The sequence below is a fragment of the Lagenorhynchus albirostris genome, chromosome X (genome assembly GCF_949774975.1).
Source record: "Lagenorhynchus albirostris chromosome X, mLagAlb1.1, whole genome shotgun sequence".
Classification (NCBI taxonomy): Eukaryota; Metazoa; Chordata; class Mammalia; order Artiodactyla; family Delphinidae; genus Lagenorhynchus; species Lagenorhynchus albirostris.
The window spans coordinates 114709458-114737374 of NC_083116.1; positions in this window are offsets into that span (position 1 = coordinate 114709458).

Sequence of the window (27917 nt, forward strand, 5' to 3'; positions counted from 1 at the left end):
AAGATCCTTACACTTGATATCTTTAAGAAGATGATTTTCATGTGACTTCTTCTGAGGTTTGCAATCTACCCCTGTCCTTTAGTTTATGGACTCTTTCATTAATTATAAGCTTCAATCTGTAGTTGTGCTTCTCCCAGACTTCTCGGATGCCAAAGAAAGGCCATGCTGGATACTGCTTGAGCTTGATGGCATACTGTAGCAGACGCTAAGGAGTGGCTCACTCTTCTATTCCAGCCTTTTTCTAGTGTGCCTGTTTGTACTTCAAAGACTGTAAAACTCCCTTGCAGCTAGGATTCTGAATATGATTTGCACTCCACCAATTAAATACGCTTGTGTGAAACCTGAATTGGGAAATGAGTTAAGTGGGAAGAGAGGCAGCATGTAAGGCATCCCTGTGGATTGTGACATGGGCTATAGGATATAGCTGTGATTTCCTGATTCTGCAGCAGCTCCTATGGTAGCCCAGTCCTGTGGGGCTTTGGGGAGCTGTCCCTTGAATCTCAATCTAGAATTTTTCCTCAGTGTTGATGTCTTCCATAGAGTTATGGGTTCTACTGCATGAGAAGAGAGAAGACACCAATGAGATAAGGCAGAATGACCCCTAACCCAAGAGGTCTTTAGCTGTTCTCCAGGGCATTACTTCAGTTTCTGTTCCCTTGGGGCACAGAGCTGGGTGGCGAAGGGGTAAAAGGGATTTGGAGAGGCAAATGGAAGATACTAGCACAATAATTAGGTCGAATGATCCAGCCAATCCTTGGGTTTTAGCTGGTTTTACACCTGCTTTCACTGGCATTCAGTGTAGGAGGTTTGCTCTGAAATATTCCTTTGTAAAACATGCTGGATACTATGCTGTAATATTTACATACCTGTTTCAGTTAAGTAAATCATTAAGGTGACTTTATAAAATGGGTATCATTATCACAGACTTACAGATGAGCAAATTCCCTGAGAGGAAATGGAATTGATGGGATTTGAACTTAGGTTTGTGTGGTTTTAAAGCCAAAGATTTTCTAGAAAGTCATGCCACCTTAGAGAGAGTGAGAGCGAGACAGAGACACACACACAGAGAGGGAGACTCTGAAAAGGTACCAGGCAAGCCCTTTTGTCCTAGCAAACACAGATTTCACAAGACATTGCCTCTGTTTCCTCGGTATCGTCCACCATGAATAACACAGCCAGCTATCATTTTACATGTTGCAGGCTCTGGATTACTTCAAAGAACGTCTCGGGCATATTTCCTGAGGATTTTAAAGTAGCCACACTCTGGGTTTTTTTGAACTACGTAATGATTCCCTTGGATTAGAGCAATTTTCTACATTTCACATCAGCTTTTCCAATGTAGTTGATATAAAATACTTTTTTTCCTCAGTTCAGCAGGACCATTGCAATTGGTCTTTAGATAAGGCTGGGTTTTAGGTGAAAAAGGTGCCCTCCCTTGTCATAATACAATAAAAATTAGGATATATTATGCCAATTGACTTTAATGTTTATGTCTTGACATAATAATTTCATTTATAGGCATATAAACCAAGAAAATAACCTGAACTAAAGAAAAGCTTTATGCTCATATACATTTGTTATAACATTATTTGTAATGGTGAAAAACTAGAAACAACCTATGTAGCTAACACTAGAAGGATAGTTCAATCAACCATTAAGATTATGCTTATGATGAGATTATGATAGAATTGAAAAGTACTTGCTATATTATTAAGAGGAAAAGGACTTATAAAAGTCATATATGTAGTCTAATCAAACCATTTTTAAAGAAAAATACACAAAAATCTATACACAGGAAAATATCTGGCAATATACTACAGTAATGGCTCCCAACTTTTCATGTATGAGAACCCTTGTCAAAAACTCATCATAGGGCTTCCCTGGTGGCGCAGTGGTTGAGAGTCCGCCTGCCGATGCAGGGGACACGGGTTCGTGCCCCGGTCCAGGAAGATCCCACATGCCGTGGAGCGGCTGGGCCCGTGAGCCATGGCCGCTGAGCCTTGCGCGTCCAGAGCCTGTGCTCCGCAACGGGAGAGGCCACAGCGGTGAGAGGCCCACATACCGCAAAAACAAAAACAAAAACAAAAAAAACTCATCATAGATTTCTGGTTGCACTCAAGATGGAATAGTCCCATTCCTCCCAGGTCCTCTCTTTTATACCTAAAAATCCCTGGACATAACATAACAAACAAGCTTAGGAAGACTGAAAGGTGGAAAAAAGAAGACAGACTGCCTAAGGACCTTGGGGCTGCAAGTAAGACACAGTGGTGAAGTTCCCTGGGTTTTCTTATTGTCTCCCATGGGCCAAAGGTGAATTCATGACTAAGTTATCTTCAGCCTTAGAATGTGTTCTGATAATGCATCAAAGAGTGGATTGTTTTGGAGTTACACAAATTTGGTATGAGGATCACTGGTGATCCATAATGGTCCTTATAGTCCTATAGTATGAATATTCTATAAATTAACAATGACCATGTTTTTATTTCCTTAGAAAATCATTGGTCTCTTTAAGGGACAGTGATGTGCCAGCTACCACCCCCCCACTCCTTGCCCACACATAACAGTCATGGCTAATTTAACAATCACTGGGCAACCAGTATTAATTGATTAGTGTCATATGACAAGGTGACCATACATCCCAATTTGCCCAGAACAGTACCTGTTGTCTTGGCTTAATTATTAACAGTGCCTCTTTCACTCTCATATAAGTGTCCTGGATTGGATGATGCCTAACTGTGCATAACTAATCTATTGTAATTAGCTCTGCTCAAAGATTGAGTATATTAGATTTTCACTCTCCACCATTTGAACTGAAAAATGAAATTAGATTCCTATGATTAATGGTGAAGGCTGAAACTGAAAATTCATGAAGTAGAGAGAAGTGGGAGGGTCATGATAGGCCATGAGTGAGTCAACATTATGAGTAATTCAAATTTATGAATAAGTAGGAACTCTGAAGTTGAGGAAAGATCTACAGAAGGGAGGGTGAGAAATTAGTTTGGAGGGGAGAGGAGAAGAGGCTCACAAAGAAAACCAACATGTTTTATGTGATGATGGAACCTTATAGTGAATACTCATGAGTTCCCAATGCCAAACCCATTTTCCATGAGACTGAGTCTCATTTCAGTGCCAGTTCTTGGATTCCTATAAGGTCATTTCTTCCTTACTGATTATCTTAGTTTAAGTTTCCCCTGGAAGCAGACCTTAGGACAAGAATTTCAGTGAAGGTGATTTATTTGGGAAGTGGTCCCACGAAGCACTGGTTGTGGGATGCGGAACTGAGACAGAGAAGGGAAGAAAGCCAATACAGGCATTTTCACGAGCATATTACTGCTGTAGACAAGTGGGACTTATTCATGCTGGGGGCTCCCAGAAGACAGCATGAAGGACAATTCGGTTGTTCACTCAAGGGGAAATGAAGCAAAGATATTTATTCACCACACTCAGTCACCATTGGTAGATGGCTACTCCCAGGACTGATAATTCCTTGGCACTTCTGGCATGCTCCTTGCATGGGCTGGGCATGCTCCTGTGGCCAGAGGAAACTCTCAGGTAGATAATCCCACATGCTTGAAATAAGAACCATTAATGGGAACACTGAGTACCAGTGTTTCTGGTAGTCTGAATGTGTTTCTGTTTATCATTACAGAAATTGCCTAAGACAGTCTCCAATCATTTATTTATTTTATTCTTGTACTTCCAAAATATGAACTGAGCAGTATCTGCCATACTGTTAGATTTTATGAGTTTAATTGGGATAACGGAAATAAGTAGTACAGATCACTTTGTAGGGATATTTGACCCCACAATAGTGGCCTCTTAGTTTGTACAATATGTGAAAAATACTGATTTATTAGGATGAACAATAGTGATGTTTATCCTTTAAATATATATCTATTTATTCAGTGCTGATGAGAATAATTTTCTTTCTTTTTTAAACATTCTATTCTAGAACGTTTTTTCTCAAACACTCAGTGAAATCTGTCTACAAATAATAGTAGAAAATTGACTACCTTACATTACATTATTGTTTGTAACTAAAAAAATGTTAAGAAAAAATGGAGATTTAGATCCACAACGGGGGTGGCAGATTATGATCAGTTAAGCTACAAACCTAACACTGGACCACTAAATTCCACCCTTGGGGTCAGATGGCAAAAATTTTCCATCATTGAGGCCTGCCTTTATTCAGCCTTTCATTTTTCTTTAGCATACCATAACAGATTTCCTTATCAGTGTTAATAGGAATTCTATACAACATTCACTGTTATAGAATCAACTGAACTACAGCACACTTTATTATATAGAAATGTTCCACCTACATTCCTACCCTGCAATCTGCCAACGTGGCTTAGAAAAAATCTTGGTGTATAACAAGAGATGGTTAACTCTATGCATGAGTTTATTGGCAATGTGCTGGAGCCAGTGCTTTGAGATTCAATTTTGCACATCTTTCCCCCACTCTGTGTTCAGTAACATCATGTTAGTAGCATACAATTGACCATAGTGGGACCATTTACACCATGGGAATTAGAAAAACACCATGAGTCAGGCATCTTTTTTTTCTAATGGCTGGTTAAAAATTTACCAGCCTACCACTGGTTTTCCTTTCTCTTTCCTTTTCTTTTTTTTTTTCTCTAGCTTTGTTCAGATATTATTCATATATAACTTATGTAAGTTTAAGGTGTACAATATCATTATTTGCTACACATATATATTGTGAAGTGATTAGCACAATAAGCTTAGTTAACACGTCCATCATCTCACATAATTACCACTTTTGTAGTGATAACATTTAAGATCTACTCTATTAATAACATTCAAGTAGATAATAAAGTATTGTTGACTGTAGTTACCATACTGCACATTAGGTCCCCAGAACTTCTTCGACCCTTAGCTGAAAGTTTATATCATTTGACCAGCCCCTAGCAACCACCATTCTACTCTCTGTTTTTAAGAGTTTCACTTTTTTAGATTCCACATATAAGTGAGAACATACAGTATTTGTCTTTTTCTATCTGATTTATTTCATTTAGCATAACGTCCTCAAGATCCATACACGTTGTCACAAAAGGCAGGATTTCCTTCTTTTTTATGGCTGATTAATATTCCACTGTATATACATATAACCACATTTTCTTTTTTTTTAAACCCTTTTATTTTTTATTGGAGTATAGTTGATTAACAATGTTGTGATAGTTTCAGGTGTAGAGCAAAGTGATTCAGTTATACATATACATGTATCTATTCTTTTTCAAATTCTTTTCCCATTTAGGTTGTTACATAATATTGAGCAGAGGTCCCTGTGCTATACAGTAGGTCCTTGTTGGTTACCCATTTTAAATATAGCAGTATAACCACATTTTCTTTATCCGTTTATCCATCAATGGAAACTTAGGTTGTTTCCATGTCTTATCTATTGTTAATAATGCTGCAATGAACATAGAGGTGCAGATATTTCTTCAGGATAGTAATTTCATTTCCATTGAATATATATCCAAAAGTGGGATTGCTGGATCATATGGTAGCTCTATTTTTTTCCAGTTTTATTGAGATATAATTGACATGCAGCGCAATGTAAATTTAAGGTGTACAGCATAATGGTTTGACTTACATATATTGTGAAATGATTACCACAATAAATTTACTTAACGTCAACCATTTCATATAGATACAAAAGAAGAAAAAAATGTTTGTTCCTTGTGATGAGAACTCTTGGGATTTACTCTCTTAACAACTTTCAAATACACCATGTGGCAGTGTTAACTATAGTCATCATATTGTACATTACATCCCTAGTACTTATTTATTTCACAACTGGAAGATTGTACATTTTCACCACCTTCATCCAATTCCCCATCCCTCCACCTTCTGCGTCTGGTAACTCCAAACCTGATCTCTTTTTCTGTGAGTTAGAAAAAAGAATTTTTTTTAATTATTAGGTTCCATGTATAAGTAAGATCATAGAGTATTTGTCTTTATCTTATTTCACTTAGCATAATGCCCTCAAGGTATATCCACATTATTGCAAGTGGCAGGATTTCCTTCTTTTTGGCTGAATAATATTCCATTGTAGTGTGTATACACACACACACACACAGTACAACTTCTTTATCCATTCATTCGTCAGTGGGCACTTAATTTGTTTCCATGTCTTGGCTATTGTAGATAACACTGCTATGAACATGTGGGTACAGATATCTTTTCAACATAGTGTTTTCAATTCCTTTAGATATATTCCCAGAATTGGGATTGCTGGATTATTTGGTAGTTCTTTTTTTCAGTTTTTTGAGGAGCCTCCATACTGTTTTCCATAGTGGCTGCACCAATGTACGTTCCTACCAAGCGTGCACAAGGGTTACCTTTTCTCTTCTTTCTCGCCAGTGCTTGTTATCTCTTGACTTTTTGATAATAGCCATCTAACAGGTATAAGGTGATATTTCATTGTGGTTTCGATTTGCATTTCCCTGATGATGAGTGAGGTTGAACACCTTTTTGTGTACCTGTGAGCCATCTGTATGTCTTCTTTGGAAAAATGTCTATTCAAGTCCTCTTCTCATTTTTTAATCAGATTATTTGTTTTTTGCTATTGAGTTCCTTGTATATTTTGGATATTAGCCCCGTATTAGATAGATAGTTTGCAAATATTTTCTCCCATTCCATAGGTTGCCTTATCATTTCGTTGATTGTTTCTTTCACTGTGAAGTAGCTTTTTATTTTGATGTAGTCCCACTTATTGATTTTCGCTATTGTTGCCTGTACTTTTGGTGTCATATAGAAAAAAATCATTGCCAATCAATGTCAAGGAGCTTTTTCCCTGTTTTCTTCTAGTGCTTTTACAGTTTCAGGTCTTACATTTAATGCTTTAATCCATTTCAACTTAATTTTTGTGAGTGGTATAAGATAGGGGTCATTGTATTCTTCAACTCTAGGGTTTCTGTTTGATTTGTTTTAAGATTTCTATTTCTTTGTTAAACTTCTCATTTTGTTCATGCATTGTTTTCCTAATTTCATTTAGTTGTTTATCTGTGTATTTTTGTAGTTCACTGAATTTCTTTAAGAGGATTTTTCTGAATTCTTTGTCAGATAGTTCATAGATCTCCAGTTTTTTAGGGTTAGTCATTGGAGTTTATTAGTTTCCTTTGGTGGGGTCATGTTTCCTTGATTATTCATGATCACTGAGGCCTTGTGTTGGTGTCCACACATTTGAAGTAGTCACTTCTTGCAATCTTTATAGACTGGCTTCGGCAGGCAAGCCCTTCACCCGTTAGCCCAGTCCAGAGATTCTATATGGGTTCTCTGGTAGTGTCCATGGGCAAGCTTGCTGCTGGAGTCCTTGGGTGGGCAGATCTGGTGCCTTGGGTGGGAAGACCTAGTGCTTGGATACATAGAGGCCATCCTGGTACCTGGGTCAGTGGGTGAGGGGCCTGGAGTTGGATTCACTAGTGTGGGCCTGACACTTGAGTCTCTGATGGATGAGCCTGGGACTTGGGTCGATGTGGGTGAACCTGGATCCTGGGTCTACAGGGGCCAACCAGGCACTGAGGACCACTGGGGCAGGCCAAGAATCTTGGTCTCTGGCAGTGAGTCTGATACTGAATCAGTCTCGGAGCCTGGTTTCACAGTAGCTGGCCTGGAGGCTGGGACCACAGGGGTGAGCTGGGAACCTGGGTCCACAGGAGAAAGTCTGGACTGGTGCGGAGTCCAGCCTGGTGCTGGGGTTGGATAAAAGCCTGGATCTGTGGTAGTCGGCTTGATGCTGAGACTAGCTGGGAGACCTAGTGTGTGGGTGTCCACCTGGAGCCTGTGTTTATGGGGGTTGATTGGGAGTCTGGGGCCACAGGAGCCACCTGGGCCTTGGGAGCCAGCTGGCACTGGGATGTGCCCAGAGCCTTGGTTCATGGGAGCTCTCTGGGAACCTGGTGCCATAAGAGATGGCTGGTGCTAGGGTGGACTGGGAGCCTGGGTTTGTGGGAGACCTCTGGGAGTCTGGTATCAAAGGAGCTGCCTGGGTTTGCTGCAGCCAGCAGGCACTTGGGTGGGTCAAGGACCTAAGTTCCTGGGAGTTCACAGGGAGCCACCTAACATTGTGGGAATTGGCCTGTTGCTGAGATGGGCTGGTGCTGGCATCTATGGTGAAATTGGGCACTCACTTGACTTTCCTTCTCTCATGGGGAGGGTGTCTCTCTCCATGCTGGACTGCCTGGGCTTGGGGGAGAGGTGATGGGGTAATGTGAATATATCTGTCCTTTCTTCTTCAGTGCGTCTTTTCTTATTTCTAGTTTCACCCAGGTGCTGTAAACACTCACCTGGAATCCTTAGCTCTTGTGAAGGTATTTTCCTATCTCGATGTTTTTCTAATTGTTGTTTCTGGGAGGGGATATGCACTAGAAATTCATCACTCCCTCTCTCTCTGAGAGTCCTTTTCAAAAATTCAGCATATCACAGAATCATGGAGTTGAAAAAGCTCTTAGGAATTATCTAGTGCAGCCTCTGTCTAGTGCAAAGATTTGTTTTACATCAATAGATGGACATCCCTTTTTGGCTTTAAGTAGCTAAAAATATTTCAGTGGAGTATTCTTTTCTGAGCAGGAGATAAGTTGGAATTTATTTCAAGTGACATACTTTGGTTAGGGATGAGATTTATGAAACTCCAAGTCAAGCTATTAAAATGCATTAATATGTTCATCCAATTTTGATCATTTTTTGACCCCAACATAGTTTATTATTTTCACCTAATTCAGAAAATAATATGAATGTGGACATAAATATGATTTAAATAAGTAGCCACTTGTCTTCTGAATAGGATGGTTGAAATCTATTATTAAAATAATGGAACTTTAGGAATAATTAACCGTTTAAAATCAAAGCTCTCTTTAGAATTAATTTTCCTACATGATGAGCTAACAGCTACAACCATTTAAATAAACAAAGCCATTTAACCGATATAACACAATAAAATATGCTTGCAGTAGATGTTTATAAGCTAAAGCAGTTCCAGTGATTGATTAAGGCTTTTCAAGTTAAAAAAAAAAGGAAACTCTTTTCCTGAATCTCAGCTGTTGGGTTTTCTTCCCGCAGGTGTTCACTGAAAATATGGTTCACCTTTTTAAAAAAATCATGGTAGGCGGAGCTTCAAGATGGTGGAAGAGTAAGACGTGGAGATCACCTTCCTCCCTACAAATACATCAGAAATACATTTACGTATGGAACAACTCCTACAGAACACCTACTGAACGCTGGTAGAAGACCTCAGACCTCCCAAAAGGTAAGAAACTCCCCACGTACCTGGGTAGGGCAAAAGAAAAAAGAAAAAACAGAGTCAAAGGAATAGGGACGGGACCTGCACCAGTGGGAGGGAGCTGTGAAGGAAGAAAGGTTTCCACACACTAGGAAGCCCCTTCGCGGGCAGAGACTGTGGGTGGCGGAGGGGGGGAGCTTCGGTGCCGCGGAGGAGAGCACAGCCACAGGGGTGCGGAGGGCAAAGCGGAGAGATTCCCGCACAGAGGATCGGTGCCGACCAGCACTCACCAGCCCGAGAAGCTTGTCTGCTCACCCGCCGGGGCGGGCGGGGCTGCGAGCTGAGGCTCGGGCTTCAGTCAGAGCGCAGGGAGAGGACTGGGGTTGGCGGCGTGAACACAGCCTGCAGGGGGTTAGTGCGCCACAGCTAGCCGGGAGGGAGTCCGGCAAAAAGTCTGGAGCTGCCGAAGAGGCCAGAGACTTTTTCTTGCCTCTTTGTTTCCTGGTGCGTGAGGAGAGGAGATTAAGAGCGCCGCTTAAAGGAGCTCCAGAGACGGGCGCGAGCCGCGGCTAACAGCGCGGACCCCGGAGACGGGCATGAGACGCTAAGGCTGCTGCTGCCGCCACCAAGAAGCCTGTGTGCGAGCACAGGTCCTATCCACACCCCCCTTCTGGGGAGACTGTGCAGCCCGCCACTACCAGGGTCCCGGGTTCCAGGGACAGCTTCCCCAGGAAAACACACGGCGCGCCTCAAGCTGGTGCGACGTCACGCCGGCCTCTGCCTCCACAGGCTTGCCCCGCACTCTGTACCCGTCCCCTCTCCTCACCCCGGCCTGAGTGAGCCAGAGTCCCTGAAGCAGCTGCTCCTTTAACCCCGTCCTGTCTGAGCAAAGAACAGACGCCCTCAGGCAACCTACACGCAGAGGTGGGTCCAAATGCAAAGCTGAACCCCGGGAGCTGTGCAAACAAAGAAGAGAAAGGGAAACCTCTCCCAGCAGCCTCAGGAGCAGCGGATTAAATCTCCACAATCAATTTGATGTACCCTGCATCTGTGGAATACCTGAATAGACAACGAATCATCCCAAATTGAGTAGGTGGGCTTTGGGAGCAACGATATACATATTTTTTTCCCTTTTTCTTTTTTTGTGAGTGTATATGTATATGCTTCTGTGGGAGATTTTGTCTGTATAGCTTTGCTTTTACCATTTGTCCTAGGGTTCTGTCTGTCCGTTTTCTGGTTTTTTTTTTTTTTTGTATAGATTTTAGCACTTGTTATCATTGGTGGTTTTGTTTTTTGGTTTGGTTGCTCTCTTCTTTCTTTTTTTTATTACTTGAAAAAAGTTTTTTTCATAATTATTCTTTATTTTAATAACTTTTTATTTTATTTTACTTTATTTTATCTTCTTTTTTCTTTCTTTATTTCTCCCTTTTATTCTGAGCCGTGTGGAGGACAGGCTCTTGGTGCTCCAGCCAGGTGTCAGGGCTGTGCCTCTGAGGTGGGTGAGACAAGTTCAGGACACTGGTCCACAAGAGACCTTCCAGCTCCACGTGATATCAAACAGTGAAATTCTCCCAGAGATTTCCATCTCAACACCAAGACCCAGCTGCACTCAACGACCAGCAAGCTACAGTGCTGGACACCCTATGCCAAAAAACTAGCAAGACGGGAACACAGCCCTGTCCATTAGCAGAGAGGCTGCCTAAAATCATAATAAGGCCACAGACACCCCAAAACTCACCAGCAGACGTGGACTTGCCCACCAGAAAGGCAAGATCCAGCCACATCCACCAGAACACAGGTACTAGTACCCTCCACCAGGAAGCCTACACAACCCACTGAACCAACCTTAGCCACTGGGGACAGACACCAAAAACAACAGGAACTACAAACCTGCAGCCTGCAAAAAGGAGAACCCAAACACAGTAAGTTAAACAAAATGAGAAGACAGAGAAACACAGCAGATGAAGGAGCAAGGCAAAAACCCACCAGACCTAACAAATGAAGAGGAAATAGGCAGTCTACCTGAAAAAGAATTCAGAATAATGAGAGTAAAGGTGATCCAAAATCTTGGAAATAGAATGGAGAAAATACAAGAAACGTTTAACAAGGACCTAGAAGAACTAAAGAGAAAACAGGCAATGATGAACAACACAATAAATCAAATTAAAAATTCTCTAGAAGGTATCAATAGCAGAATAACTGAGGCAGAAGAATGAATAAGTGACCTGGAAGATAAAATATGGGAAAAACTACTGCAGAGCATAATAAAGAAAAAATAATGAAAAGAATTGAGGACAGTCTCAGAGACCTCTGGGACAACATTAAATGCACCAACATTCGCACCAATATTCCATGCAAATGGAAAGCAGAAGAAAGCTGGAGTAGCAATTCTCATATCAGACAAAATAGACTTTAAAACAAAGACTATTACAAGATACAAAGAAGGACACTACATAATGATCAAGGGATCAATCCAAGAAGAAGATATAACAGTTGTAAATATTTATGCACCCAACAGAGGGGCACCTCAATACATAAGGCAAATACAGCCATTAAAGGGGAAATCGACAGTAACACAATCATAGTAGGGGAATTTAACACCCCACTTTCACCAACGGACAGATGATCCAAAATGAAAATAAATAAGGAAACACAAGCTTTAAATGATACATTAAACAAGATGGACTTAATTGATATTTATAGGACATTCCATCCAAAAAGAACAGAATACACATTCTTTTCAATTGCTCATGGAACATTCTGCAGGATAGATCATATCTTGGGTCACAAATCAAGCCTTGGTAAGTTTAAGAAAATTGAAATCATATCAAGTATCTTTTCCGACCACAATGCTGTGAGACTAGATACCAATTACAGGAAAAAATCTGTTTAAAATACAAACTTATGGAGGCTAAACAATACACTACTTAATAACCAAGAAATCACTGAAGAAATCAAAGAGGAAATCAAAAAATACCCAGAAACAAATGACAATGAAAACACAATCATCCAAAACCTATGGGATTCAGCGGAAGCAGTTCTAAGAGGGAAGTTTATAGCAATACAATCCTACCTTAAGAAACAGGAAACATCTCAAATAAACAACCTAATCTTGCACCTAAAGCAATTAGAGAAAGAAGAACAAAAAAAACCCGAAGTTAGCAGAAGGAAAGAAATCATAAAGATCACATCAGAAATAAATGAAAAAGAAATGAAGGAAATGATAGCACAGACCAATAAAACTAAAAGCTGGTTCTTTGAAAAGATAAACTAAATTGGTAAACCATTAGCCAGACTCATCAAGAAAAAAGGGAGAAGACTCAAATCAATAGAATTAGAAATGAAAAAGGAGAAGTAACAAATGACACTGCAGAAATACAAAGGATCATGAGAGATTACTACAAGCAACTCTATGCCAATAAAATGGACAACCTGGAAGAAATGGACAAATCTTTAGAAATACACAACCTTCTGAGACTGAACCAGGAAGAAATAGAAAATATGAATAGACCAATCACAGGCACTGAAATTGAAACTGTGATTAAAAATCTTCCAACAAACAAAAGCCTAGGACCAGATGGCTTCACAGGTGAATTCTATCAAACATTTAGAGAAGAGCTAACACCTATCCTTCTCAAACTCTTCCAAAATATAGCAGAGGGAGGGACACTCCCAAACTTATTCTATGAGGCCACCATCCCCCTGATACCAAAACCAGACCCAGATGTCACAAAGAAAGAAAACTACAGGCCAATATCACTGATGAACATAGATGCAAAAATCCTCAACAAAATACTAGCAAACAGAATCCAGCAGAACATTAAAAGCATCACACACCATGATCAAGTGGGGTTTATCCCAGGAATGCAAGGATTCTTCAATATACGCAAATCAATCAATGTGATACACCATATTAACAAATTGAAGGAGAAAAGCCATAAGGTCATCTCAATAGATGCAGAGAAAGCTTTCGACAAAATTCAACACCCATTTACGATAAAAACTCTCCAGAAAGTAGACATAGAGGGAACTTTCCTCCACATAATAAAGGCCATATATGACAAACCCACAGCCAACATCATCGTCAATGGTGAAAAACTGAAACCGTTTCCACTAAGATCAGGAACAAGACAAGGTTGCACACTCTCACCGCTATTATTATTATAGTTTTGGAAGTTTTAGACACAGCAATCAGAGAAGAAAAAGAACTAAAAGGAATCCAAACTGGAAAGGAAGAGTAAAGCTGTCACTGTTTGCAGATGAAATGATACTATACATAGAGAATCCTAAAGATGCTACCAGAAAACTACTAGAGCTAATCAATGAATTTGGTAAAGTAGCGGGATACAAAATTAATGCACAGAAATCTCTTGCATTCCTATACATTAATGATGAAAAATCTGAAAGTGAAATTAAGAAAACACTCCCATTTACCACTGCAACAAAAAGAATAAAATATCTAGGAATAAACCTACCTAAGGAGCCCAAAGACCTGTATGCAGAAAATTATAAGACACTGATGAAAGAAATTAAAGATGATACAAATAGATGGAGAGATATACCATGTTCTTGGATTGGAAGAACCCACATTGTGAAAATGACTCTACTACCCAAAGTGATCTACAGATTCAATGCAATCCCTATCAAACTACCAATGGCATTTTTCACAGAACTAGAATAAAAAATTTTGCAATTTGTATGGAAACACAAAAGACCCCGAATAGCCAAAGCAATCTTGAAGAAGAAAAACGGAGCTGGAGGAATCAGGCTCCCTGACTTCAGACTATATTACAAACATACAGTAACCAAGACAGTATGGTACTGGCACGAAAACAGAAATACAGATCAATGGAACAGGATAGAAAGCCCAGAGATAAACCCACACACATATAGTCACCTTATCTTTGATAAAGGAGGCAAGAATATACAATGGAGAAAAGACAGCCTCTTCAATAAGTGGTGCTGGGAAAACTGGACAGCTACAAGTAAAAGAATGAATTTAGAACACAATACACAAAAATAAACTCAAAATGGATTAAAGACCTAGATGTAAGGCCAGACACTATCAAATTCTTAGAGGAAGACATGGGCAGAACACTCTATGACGTAAATCACAGCAAGATCCTTTTTGACCCACCTCCTAGAGAAATGGAAATAAAAACAAAAATAAACAAATGGGACCTAATGAAACTTAAAACTTTTTGCACAGCAAAGGAAACCATAAACAAGATGAAAAGCAACCCTCAGTTTGGGGGAAAATATTTGCAAATGAAGCAACTGACAAAGGATTAATCTCCAAAGTTTGTAAGCAGCTCATGCAGCTCAATATCAAAAAACCAAACAACCCAATCCAAAAATGGGCAGAAGCCCTAAGTAGACATTTCTCCAAAGAAGATATACAGGTTGCCAACAAACACATGAAAGAATGCTCAACATCATTTATCATTGGAGAAATGAAAATCAAAACTACAATGAGATATCATCTCACACTGTTCAGAATGGCCATCATCAATAAATCTACAAACAGTAAATGCTGGAGAGCATGTGGAGAAAAGGGAACCCTCTTGCACTGTTGGTGGGAATGTAAATTGATACAGCCACTATGGAGAACAGTATGGAGGTTCCTTAAAAACTAAAAATAGAGCTGCCATATGACCCAGCAATCCCACTACTAGGCATATACCCTGAGAAAACCATAATTCAAAAAGAGTCATGTACCACAATGTTCATTGCAGCTCTATATACAATAGCCAGGACATGGAAGCAACCTAAGTGTCCATCAACAGATGAATGGATAAAGAAGATGTGGCACATATATACAATGGAATATTACTCAGCCATAAAAAGAAATGAAAATGAGTTATTTGAAGTGAGGTGGATGGACCTAGAGTCTGTCATACAGAGTGAAATGAGTCAGAAAGAGAAAAACAAATACTGTATGTTAACCCATATATATGGAATCTAAAAAAAAAAAAAAGTCATGGTGAACCTAGGGGTAAGACGGGAATAATGACACAGACCTACTAGAGAATGGACTTGAGGATATGGGGAGGGGTAAGGGTAAGCTGGGACAAAGTGAGTGGCATGGACATATATACACTACCAAACATAAAATAGATAGCTAGTGGGAAGCAGCCGCGTAGCACAGGGAGATCAGCTCATTGCTCTGTTACCATCTAGAGGGGTGGGATAGGGAGGGTTGGAGGGAGGGAGACACAAGAGGAAAGAGATATGGGGACACATGTATATGTATAACTGATTCACTTTGTTATAAAGCATAAACTAACACACCATTGTAAAGCAATTATACTCCAATAGGGATGTTAAAAAAAAATAGAATGGAAAGTGAAAAAAAATTATGGTAAAACATACATAAGATAAAATTTACCATATTTACCATTTTTAAGTGTATACTTCAGTGACATTAAGTACATTCACACTGTTTTGCAGCCATCAACACCATCCATCCAAAGAACTCTTTCTATCTTGCAAAACAGAAACTCTGTACCCCTTAAACAGTAACTGCCCATCACCCTCCCCCAGCCCCTGGCAACTACCATTCTCCTTTCTGTCTCTATGAGCTTGACTATTCTAGGTACCTCATATACTAGAATCATACACTGTTTGTCCTTTTGTGACTGGCTTATTTGAAAATGTACTTCTTAACTTTTCCTTCTGAATTCAGTAAAATTGGTGCAGGGTGTCAGGTGCTGCTGCTTTCCGCTGAACTCAAGCTCTGGTGAAAGTACATGTATATCTAATGCATAGAAGGCTCACTGATGGCTAGAAAACAACACCACATATTTCACCTCCTGGCAAAAAAAAAAGTCATTTCATTGTCCTTGCAAGAAGATTCACAGAAGGCCCATCCAGGTGATTTATATAAAAATAACAGTTCCCTCCAGCTACCTAACCTAGATTTTAAATTATGTAAAATTAGTTACTTGGAAGAAAAAAGCTGAATAAACTCATTCTAGGGTGTGGCAATATTGTTACCCTGTTTTTTTTCAGGGGTAGGTCCATCCTGCAAAAGATTCATGAGCAAATTTTGAGTGTTTTCTACAAATTGAGGCCATCTCATTCCCCTGCCAGTGATTGGTTTGGAGGGAGGTGTGAGCCGAAGTTCTGGCCAGTGACTGAAGAGAGGTCAGCCAGAGGGCTTCTAGGAAAGGGTATCTTGCTCTTAAAAAAGATTCACCCAGGAAGTAGCAGTTCTTTTCCTTTTGCAGGACATTTTCACACCTGTATGTGATCCATTTTGTAAGTGTGAAGAATGCAAGGCTGAGGTACCAAGCTACCATGCTGAGGATGGCAGAACAGAAAGAAAGAAACCTAGGGGACTGTATGGTTTTTGTGAGCCACTGGATTAACTAACCCTGGAACAACCCCACCTCAGGACTTCAGGTAATGTGAGAAAGCATTATTTCCTTATCGTTTAAGCCAGTTGAGATGGACTTGTATATTACTTGCAGACACTTTACTGATAAAGATAGATCACATGATGCCACAGAGTGGTTTCCCTTGGAAGCAGATTCTGAGATGGAGTTTACTTTGCAGGAGATTTCTTAAGCAGTGTCTTATGGAAGGGAGTGCAAAAAAGCAGAACTAGGCAGGCAACGTGAAGCTGTGAGGTAGGCAATGACAGCCATGGGTGACCTCATCGAGAGGTTCTACTTGGGCTTAGATAGCCAGGCCTTATACCCCTATCTCCATTAGTCATTGAAATGCATCCCTCCTCAGAAGGCCGTGAGCTGGGACCTAGAGGCTTTTAGCAACTAAGGCAATCCCTGAGGGGGCAATTGAAAGCGTATTGCACTCTCACCGTCTGGGGCAACAAATTCTTCATTGAAGAATGATAATCTCTAGGTCCATCCACGTTGCTGCAAATGGCATTATTTCATTCCTTTATTTTTTGGCTGAGTAACATTCTCTCTCTCTCTCTCTCTCTCTCTCTCTATATATATATATATACACACACACACACATATATACATATATATACACATATATATGTGTGTATATATATGTATATATATGTGTATATATATGTATATATATATGTATATATATATGTATACGTGCCACATGTTTATCCATTCATCTGTCGATGGACGTTTAGGTTGCTTCCATGGCTTCACTATTGTAAATAGTGCTGCAGTGAACACTGGGGTACATGTATCTTTTCGAATTAGAGTTTTCGTCTCTCTTGGATATACGCCCAGGAGTGGGATTGCTGGATCATACGGTAACTTTATTTTGAGTTTTTTAAGGAACCTCCATACTGTTCTCCATAATGGTTGTACCAATTTACATTCCCACCAACAGTGTAGGAGGGTTCCCTTTTCTCCACACCCTCTCCAACATTTCTTATTTGTAGACTTTTTAATGATTGCCATTCTGACCAGTGTGAGGTGGTACCTCATTGTAGTTTTGCTTTGCATTTCTCTAATAATTAGCGACGTTGAGCATCTTTTTATGTTACTGTTGGCCATCTGTATGTTTTCTTTGGAGAAATGGCTTTTTGAATCTTCTGCCCATTTTTTAATTGGGTTGTTTGTTTTTTTGATATTGAGCTGTGTGAGCTGTTTGTATGTTTTGGAGATTAATCCCTTGTCAGTTTCATCATTTACAAATATTTTCTCCCATTTCATTTTGTTTATGGGTTCCTTTGCTGGGAAAAAGCTTATAAGTTTGATTAGGTCCCATTTGTTTATTTTTACTTTTGTTTCCATTATTCTAGGAGATGGATCCAAAAAGATATTGCAGCAATTTATGTCAAAGAGTGTTCTGCCTATGTTTTACTCTAGGAGTTTTGTAGTGTCTGGTCTTACATATAGGTCTTTAATCCACTTTGAGTTTATTTTTGTATATGATGTTAGAGAACGTTCTAATTTCATTCTTTTACATGTAGTTGTGCAGTTTTCCTAGCACCACTTATTTGAAGAGATTGTCTTTTCTCCATTGTATATTCTTGCATCCTTTATCAAAGATAAGGTGACCATATGTGCGTGGCTTTATCTCTGGGCTTTCTATCCTGTTCCATTGATCTATGTATCTGTTTTTGTGCCAGTACCGTACTGTCTTGATTACTGTAGCTTTGTAGTATAGTCCAGAGTCAGGGAGCATGATTCCTCCAGCTCCATTTTTCTTTCTCAAGCTTGTTTTGGCTATTCTGAGTCTTTTGTGTTTCCATACAAATTAAAAATTTTTTTGCTCTAGTTCTGTGGAAAATGCTATTGGTAATATGAAAGGGATTGCATTGAATCTGTAGATTGATTTGAGTAGTATAATCATTTTAACAAAATTGATTTTTCCAACCCAAGAACACAGTATATCTCTCCATCTATTTGTGTCATCTTCAGTTTCTTTCATCAGCATCTTATAGTTTTTGGAGTACAGGTCTTTTGCCTCCTTAGGTAGGTTTATTCCTACTATGTCATCTTTTTCTCCTCTTGATTTTTAGTCACAGATGCTCTCTGAAGCATCATTCTTGGCACCAACTTGATTCTTTCATCAATATTTTACTTACTGAACGTGCCCTGCTCCTGACTCTCATTCTCCTCCAAGGCTCCCAAATTCTCAGATGAGTTCCAGCCCTGGTCTTCAGACCAAACGCCAGCCCTTTGTCTTCACAGACCTCCTAGACACATTTGCAGGTCCTAACCACTTCCAACTTAATATAATCTAGAAATAACTAGTTTTCATTCATTGTGAAACAAGCTCATCTTCCCAACTTCCTGGGTCTATAAATTCTATCATTTCTCAGTCACCCTCATTCAAAATTTTAGAGTCACATTTGGATGCTGAATGTGAGGGATGGGAGAGATATTAATTCACCTAATTTGACTGGTTAGTCTTTAGAATCGCTTTTGTTTTTTGCTCTCTTTTTCTGGGCACTTGCTTTTATTTTGATAACATTCTAAATATTACCTCTGTGATAATAGTTAGCAAACTGCATTTTAATTACTGTATTTATTTTTTACTTTCTTTTTCTAATAGATTGAAAGTTCCTTGAAAGCAGGAACTGTATCATTCTTTGAATTCCCCATGTTTAGAACATGCTTACCATTGTTGATATAAATAAAAATGCACAACGTAAGAGTTGTGAGTTTAGGTTTTATTCAGGGGCCTAACTGAGGACTATAGTCTGGGAGACAGCCTCTCAGTTGCTCTGAGAGAACTCCTCCAAAGAAGTAGGGGCAAAACCTGCTTATAAATGATATTTGGCCACAGAATATGTTCAGTCAGGCATACATCTCAGTAAAAGAGTACTGCTAGTCACAAAGAACAGGTATCTCAAGTTAATGATTTTAGTGTTTTCTGTGCATTGGAAGATGCAAGAATCTGGGGTCATTAAAATTCTTCTTGAGATATATATATATTTAACTCACGAAGGGGCCTGTTTTTCTAAAGCACAGAGTGCCTCATCCTGTTTTTCATCCTGAATTTCATCCTGTTGGTCAACAACTGCAGTGGCTAATGACTTAATCCTTGTAGAATTGGGTGGTGAACAATGCTCTTTTTTCTTCTTGGTTTATACCATATAATAGGTACTAAATAAGTGTTTTTGGAACAAATGTATAACTCATCCAAGACTTCATCATTTCTGCATTAGTGGCCTCTTTGTAGTCTCTGTAGATATTTTGGGTGTCTGACATCACATCCCCTCCATTCTCCTCTTATTTCAGGTGCAGCTGTTCTAGACAGTTAGTGTAGGATCAGACTACTGCCGACACAGCCCACCACAGGTGCCCTAAACTGCTCCAAGCCTTACTACATCCAACTTTCTCTGAAGCTTTTGGAAACTGCTCATCCCAAGGGGGTATGCATCCCAGATGTGTAGGGGAGTTAAGACCTCAGTAGGGGTAGAAAAAACTTTTTCCTCTACCCTCTTAGTTTAGTGTCTGGGGCCTGCAAACTAAATTGAAAAAGACAGATTGATAGGAGAAAAGACATATAAATTTTATTTGATGTTAATATTTTTACATAGTATGGGGGTCTCAGAAAATGAAGTAAAAACCCCAAAGAGACACTCGGTCCTGGAGGCTTATATACCATTTTAGCAAAGGGCAACATATTTTTGAAAAAGTGGTAAGACAAAAAAAAGGGTGTGTGTGAACTTCTAGGGGTAGTAAATTGTGGGAAGATAAATATATGGGGGAAACTAATGGAAGGTAAGGGTTATTTAGTAAGGTTTATTATACAGATTCCTCTTGGTGTTGTTTCTGAGATTGTAAGAGTCTCGAGTCATCTCCAGTGATTAAGAGTAGTTCTGCCCCTCTTGTTACGAGAGAAGTGGGGGGAACTCCTTCACAAAGGGAAATTTATGCCCTTCTTTTAGGGTAGAGAGCTTTTTTCTGTGTCTGCTGATTTTCAGTTGCCTTTACTGAAAATAATCCTTATGCCAAAGTGGAATATTTTGGGGTGATATATTCTGATCCCTCTCATCCTGCAGGGGAAACCCTTAATCAATAGGGGTCTGGGAGCTAGTGAGTGAATACCCTAGCCTCCCTCCTAAGAGGAATTGTATAGGCTTTTCATTGAAACCAGTGAAATCCAGACCCCACTGCCTACAACAATGACTTATGCACCCTTAGAGTGGCTCTCACTTTCCTCTATTCCTCACCAAATTTCCTGGCCTCACCTCCCATATAAATTACTGCCCTTAAATCTCCTTTTAGGCTCTCTTTTTAGGGGAACCCAAACCAGAGTGGTCTCCTTGCTTCCACTACTTCATGATCCCCATATATCCACAATAGTCTTGAACCATTACTTTCAGACGTCACTTGCTACCCTACACAGAAATCTCTCAATTATTAGGGTTGCCTGATTTAGTAAAAGAAAAAAAACAAAAATACCCAATAAAATTTAAATTTCACATAAACAACAGATAATTTGTTAGCTTAAGTATGTCTTGTGCAATATTTGGGACATATTTATACTAAGAAATTATCTGTTGTTTATCTGAAATTCAAATTCGACTGGACATCCTGTATTTTATTTGAAAATTCTACCAATTGTACTCTGTTTTTAAAAAGCCATCTAAACTCACATCTTGTCATTTATGAGTCTCCATAATTTGGCCCCCATTCCACCAAGAGAATTCACTCTTTCCAAATGCAAGCTCTCCCTTCCAACTAGAATTGAGAGCAAGAGGACTTAATCATCATTACCATTATTGTAATTCCTTTGCTTCTCTGAAGTGCTTCACTGTTTTCAAAGTACTTGCCTATACATTATCATCTTAGTTTCTTTCAACACCTCTGTGATATAGCTTGGGCAGGAATTTTAAATTTAAATTTAGAATTTGTGAAAACTGAACAAGAGTTATGTACTTGCCTGAGATCAATGGGTGGGCATTAGAGATGGAAGCTCAAACCCAGGCTGTCATCTCCAAGTGAAGCGTCTCTTCTGTGATATCAAGTTGCTTCCTATTCCTTTATTTTACCAAGTCGGAAACTGAGGCACCTAGAAGTTAAATGAATGAAGCACATTACAGTCCTAGTTCTCCATTATTTGTTTGATCATTGGCAAGTCATTTACTATGGATGAAACTTCATGTCCTCATCTATAATATGATGCTCTCAGATTAGAAAACCTCTATTTTCTGTGGTTTCTAACTCTCTATAGTTTGCCCAGGTTCATGCAGCTAAACAATTGAGAACTGAGATTAGAGCACGGCCCACTGAGAGCTCGTCAAAGACAGTCTCTTAGACAGTTCTGCCCTTCTTTACATATTTTTCCTTCAAATTATATACTTGTCCAGCCTTCATAAGGAACTGAAGTGTTTAATATTATTTGTTCTTATGAAAAAATGTTCTGTTCTCTGCACTTGAATTTAAATGTGGGCAATTTGTTTTGTACTCTAAGGGAAGCCACACTAAATTAAGTTGCTGTTGGTTCTTGATTAATTTGGCTTTTTTCACCTTTTCTCTAGGAAAAAATTGATTCTTTGTCCAGGGTTAAGCAAAGAAAAATTATCTGATAGTCAAATATTCATTATAAATTGTGCTTATTGATCTTATTTTTAAATAAATTTTAAAATAAATTAAATAAATTATCAAAGAACATGACCTATTTTCCTTTCCCCAGGCTAAATGAGAGAATGCTTTCTTAGAACTTAGAAAAAAAATCTTTGTAATAGCAAAGGGAAGGAAATTCTGTAACATAGTTTTGTTTCCACCATGAATTTGGTTATCACCATAAACTTTCCTACATCCTCCTAACTTCCTATCAGAGAGGTAATGAGAAAACATTCGAAGAGGATTAGGTTTGAACCCAGACATATATGGGTTCAGTTGTAGCACCACCACCTGTGTGGCCTTGGGCAAGTTACTGTACCCCTAGGAACCTTAATGTCGTCTTCCTCATGAGGTTGTATTAAGGCTCAAACGAGACGTTATGACTGTCCATGGTGAAAGGAGAGAATCTGTGTGCTGTGCTCCCTAGATACCTCATTAGTGTGAATTCATTCATGGGTATTGGTAACTAATGATATTTTAATTATGGAATAAGGCTTTTAGTGAAGAGATAAGTGACAGGGCATTCCCTGGTTATTTTGAGGGACTGTCATCCTTCTCTTGGTGTTGAGTGCTTCCTACCCCTGCATGTGGAAAAGCGTAGCCTTTAGTTGGCCAGTTGCTCCACACTTGCAAACAGATTTGACACATAGTAGAAAATATATCATATATAGAAGTGCAATTCACAGAAGACAATATCTTTTCCCATCTTCATTGTCTCTCAGTTCTTTGGTATCACCCTCTTCTGGATGCTGTGCTTGCTGCTTCCTAACGTAGGTGCTCTGCTCACTAACATAGGTACTGCTCTCTGCTACTAACATAGGTACTGCTCTCTGCTCACTAACATAGGTACTGCTGGGCTGCCTCTTAGAGGGATCCCTGTTATGATTCTTCCAGGCGTTCGAGGTGCCCTTCCCCAGTGAACCTTCCTTTCCTTCACAGGGCGTCACCATTTTCCTTTCCTCTTTCCCCTGAAGATCAATGAAAATAACCAAGAAAAAGATATACCCACTTCACTGTGAACAAACATGCCACTTTCCAGGAAAATAAAATTATACCCTTGTCTCCCCCGGAGTGTGTTTTCTCAGTTTCATTTTATGACCAAGCATCTCACAGTCCCCCTCAACCCCTATGGCAACGTTTTACTCTAGATAAAGATGTGTTCCTCTATACAAGAACCAGAGTCATTCCTGGCAAACAGAGACATCCAATCGTCACTGTGAGCTAAATGCCTCATCTTTCCTTTGAATCCAGATCTATAAGTCACAGTAATGTCTTTGCCAAGCGATTATTCAACCCCTATTTGAACATCTCTTATTCCCTTCTCTGGTTACTCATAAGAGACATTTGATTAATATTGTCGATAGCTGTTTGGTGAGTGGACTGACTGAACTAATATGTTGTCCAAGGGCAGCTTCCTCTTGTACCAAATGACTTGTACTGTTCTTTGTTCCGCTGTATTATAGTCTGTGATACCTGGAGAATACTATCCCTGTGACCCCCTTACGCACAGGAACCTCTTGGCCTGTGTGTGAGTATGCATGCGTATACAAACAAACAAACAAAGGTGAACCTCGAAGAATACCATGAGTAAAACAAGAAATCTTTGGGGGAACATCTTCCCACTTTATATATATATATATATATATATATAAAAGAACACTACGGGGTGGGGCTTCTCTGGTGGCGCAGTGGTTGAGAGTCCTCCTGCCGATGCAGGGGACACGGGTTCGTGCCCCGGTCCAGGAAGATCCCACATGCCACAGAGCGGCTGGGCCCGTGAGCCATGGCCACTGAGCCTGTGCGTCCGGAGCCTGTGCTCCGCAACAGGAGAGGCCACAACAGTGAGAGGCCTGCGTACCGAAAGAAAAAAAAAAAAAAAGAACACTATGGGAAGTAAAAAATGAATTGAAACTTATCTCTGTTCAGGCTTCCAAGCAGTTATACCTAATAGAAAAAATATGAGGCTATAAATCCTCTGGGTGGTTAAAAAATTAGAAAAAAGAGTGAACAAACCCTTCTTTGAAAGTCATTCCTATTACCTCTGATTAAGAAAATGATCCTTTTGGAAGAAAGTGAAAGTGAATATATTTTGTTTGGCCAAGGGCCATCATCAAATCATCAAATGATCATCTTGTCAAAACCTAATCCATTTTTTTGTGAGAAAGTAAGCAGCAGTGGCCCAGACACCTTCTTTCACTTTCTGATGAATTGACCTCACTTGCCTATGAATAATCCATTTCTGCCATAGCATTTCTGAATCTGTAATTAAGGCAATGTAGTTAAAGATGTACAATGATTTTTTTAAATTAATCATTCAATTGTGGGATAAATTACATGTAAAGTCAATTAGTTATAAATGGACAAAGGCTATTGCTGGGATGGTGTCAGAGGAAAAAGCAGACCCTAGCACAATGGTTTTTGAACTTTTTTTTATAAAGCCAAGAAATAGTATGTGGAATCCCAGTAGGTAAAACAGTTAAGAGTGTCTGGGTTATATTCGGGCTGGGGGCAGGGGGGGTGGGGAGTAAGGGGGGTTATGAGTGGGACAGAGAAGACGTGGACAGGGATAGAGGTGACCTTGTGGCCTCTCTCTCTTCTCTTCCCCCACCAATCCCCAAGCCCCTCGACAGTCTTGAACATCTTGAGAGGATACTTAGGATTTCTTGGAACATAATTTGAAAATTAATGGCAGAGTGTAAAACAGATGGACTGAAGCAATTGGTGAAGTCTTATTCTAATTCTGGCTCCAAAATATAAGCTGTATGAATCAGTGCAAATTACCAGAACTCTCTGAACTTTTTTTGCATCTGTGGAATGGAGATGAAACTAGAATTGGGGTAAACAAGATATTACTTATAAAGAGCTAGTCGGCATGCCTGGCATATAATAGTTGCTCAGTAAATGGCAGCTACTGTTATTATCTAGGGGAAGCACTTAAGTTTGCACTGTTGCTCCTCTGCTCCCCCCAAGGAGCTTTGTGCTGGGGGTTTCTGCAGAATTGCATTGTTCAACACTATGGTTTACTTTGGGCGTGGTGATGGCCAAGGAGACAACCTCTCTATCTTTTATGACTTCTGTCTGTCACGTGCTTTAACGATCCCAGTTTTAACAACCCAAAACATGAGAGTATTTGGGGGGCTTTTTCCTCTGCTGACTTAGGAATCTACCTTAACATGGAGGAAGAGAGAATAAATAAAAGTGCAGTTTGAGGGAAAATGTGGATGGAGGTTAGAAGGCACTTTCATTGCCAGGAAGTATGTCTTGCCCCAGGGGCCAGTGTTATTTGGGCCAAGGCTGAGAATCCCCAGAAACAGCAGCTCTGACGACTTCCCTGCTTAGAAAGGATTTAGAAATCAATTAGTTCTAACTCCCCATTTTATTGGGCAGTAAGTAGGGAGTGCCAGGAGGGGAGGAGGAAGAGTGTGGGGGTGGATTCTGAAATGTAAATTCTTCTGAGTAGGCAGACCTATTAGTCCTTAACCCCTTATTGTTAACTACTCTGGTCTTTCCCGTATAGGGTAGGGGAAGGATCTACTGTCTGTTGTGGACCAAGGCACTGCCAAGGTGGGCAGGGAGTTATCTTGACAGTGAAGCCCAGTCTCAGGCCTTCAGGGTGGGGGAGCTGAAAATGAAAAGCTGGGAAAAGGAGTCCTTATAAAGTGATTTTTGCCATCTTTGTATCCTCAGTGGAGCTGACTGCGCTGAGCATGCTGAGGGCCTCAGCAAACTCAGTGAGGGATTGATTGAAGCTCCTGCCTTCACTTATCTCTTTCCCCCGAATCTCTTTAAGCACCTCCTCTAGCCTGAAGGGGAAGAAAGTAGCTGGATCTCATCAAAGCCACACTTCTGTCATCTACTGAGAATGGAGGAATTGGGTATTAGTGGTAAAAAGAGGATAGGGAAGTTTAAAATTAAACAAGGTTCAGAAAGTTTGGGATATCCCTCCAAAATGCTAAACGTCACCCCTCTCTTCTTCATGCTCTTCCCTGCACCCTCATTCCCAACACAGGGCAAGGCTGAGATGGGCCAGGAGTGTGGCATATGGAATCTCATTCTTTTGTTAGAGAGTGGTGGTGCAGTTTAGGAGCTGAGTAGATTGTCACTCCAGAAAGCCTTTGTCTGCTTCCTGAGAGTTTGATCTGGAGCTGGGTTGGACATCTACCTCAAGAAGGAAGGACCTTCCCAGTTGGGAAGACCCCAACAAAATTAAAAGCTCGGTGGAGGTCCAAACCAACCTTCCAGTGCTGTCCAACAGGACTTTCTGGGATGATAGAAAAGTTCTATTCTGTGCTGTCCAATACCATAGCTGCATGTGGCTCTTAAACACTTGAAATGTGACTAGCAGGAATGAGGAAATAAATTTTTAATTTTACGTAGTTTTAATGAATTTAAAATTTAACATATCCACATGTGGCTAGTGGCTACTGAGTTGGACAGCACAATTTAGGCATCTCCTCCCCCCCAGTCTCTCTCATCCTGTGTTTTCAATGGTCACCACCCAAGGTTTTATTATCTATCAAAACCATGTATTGATTTTGATGATATCAAATTATGGCCTCTTGAAAAATTCCTTCCAGGAAGTTCAAATTGCTAAAGAAAAGTTTATTCATCTTACAAATGGATGATATTCCACACATCACTTCTAATTTATTTTAAAAATGTAAGTTCAAAACTAGTGAGATACTGATGTGCTCGGTTTGGGGCAAGGCATTTAACCTCCCTGGACCTTTGATTCTTCAACTGTAAAATAAGGTGTTTATACTAAATGAACCTGAAGCCCTTTACTAGCTCTCAAAGAATGTGATTTGAAATAGCTGCTATGATGGTGAAAAAATTATGTATGTTCAAAGAAATAAAGTTATGAAGATGGCTGACATTTCTGATAAGGGTGTTACAAATTTAGTAATAAACATGAATTCAGTATTATCACAGGGAACAATAGTAAGACACAATAGTAAAGATAAATCTGAAGGGTCGTGCTTTGAGGCAGAAAGTCTAAAAAGGAGAATTTTCTTAGACTGCTCACTGTTCTCACTGTCCATTATACAAAAAACAATTTCCATTTATTGATTCTAATGAAGCCCATAAATTTAACCTACAATTTGCTGTAAACACTAAAAGATGTATGACTTTGAATTTGTTCACATAGCCCTTTAATAAGTTTTAGAAACCCACTGAAAAGCAGGAGTTGATCCTCAGAGAAATCAGTTCCTAGCTCTCATGAAGAAGTTACTCTGATCTCAGCCCTGGCAAAAAGACACACTGGCTGCACTATCAAGAGCACAGTTTTCACATCAGTGCATATCAGCCAACATCAACCCAAACACCTTATGACCCCACATCATAAGACAACCAGAGCTCAACCTCTTTTTGGGAGAAAAAGTTGCTTTTACAAAAGGCCCCCAAAAGTGATTAAATGAAATGTTTCTAGCACCAAACATCCAAGTGCACCAAAGACCAACTGTAAAACATTGACCACACCAGCCCTAGGAAAGAGCAAATCCGTGGCTAATATATTGCTTATAGAGAGAATTCTACAAGCTGGGTGACAACATTCTGAGAAAACCCTGTCCACAGCCTGGGATTCACCAAAAACCTAGCAATTCTAAATAGTAATAATAACAGCTAATGATTATATAGCACTTACTATGGGC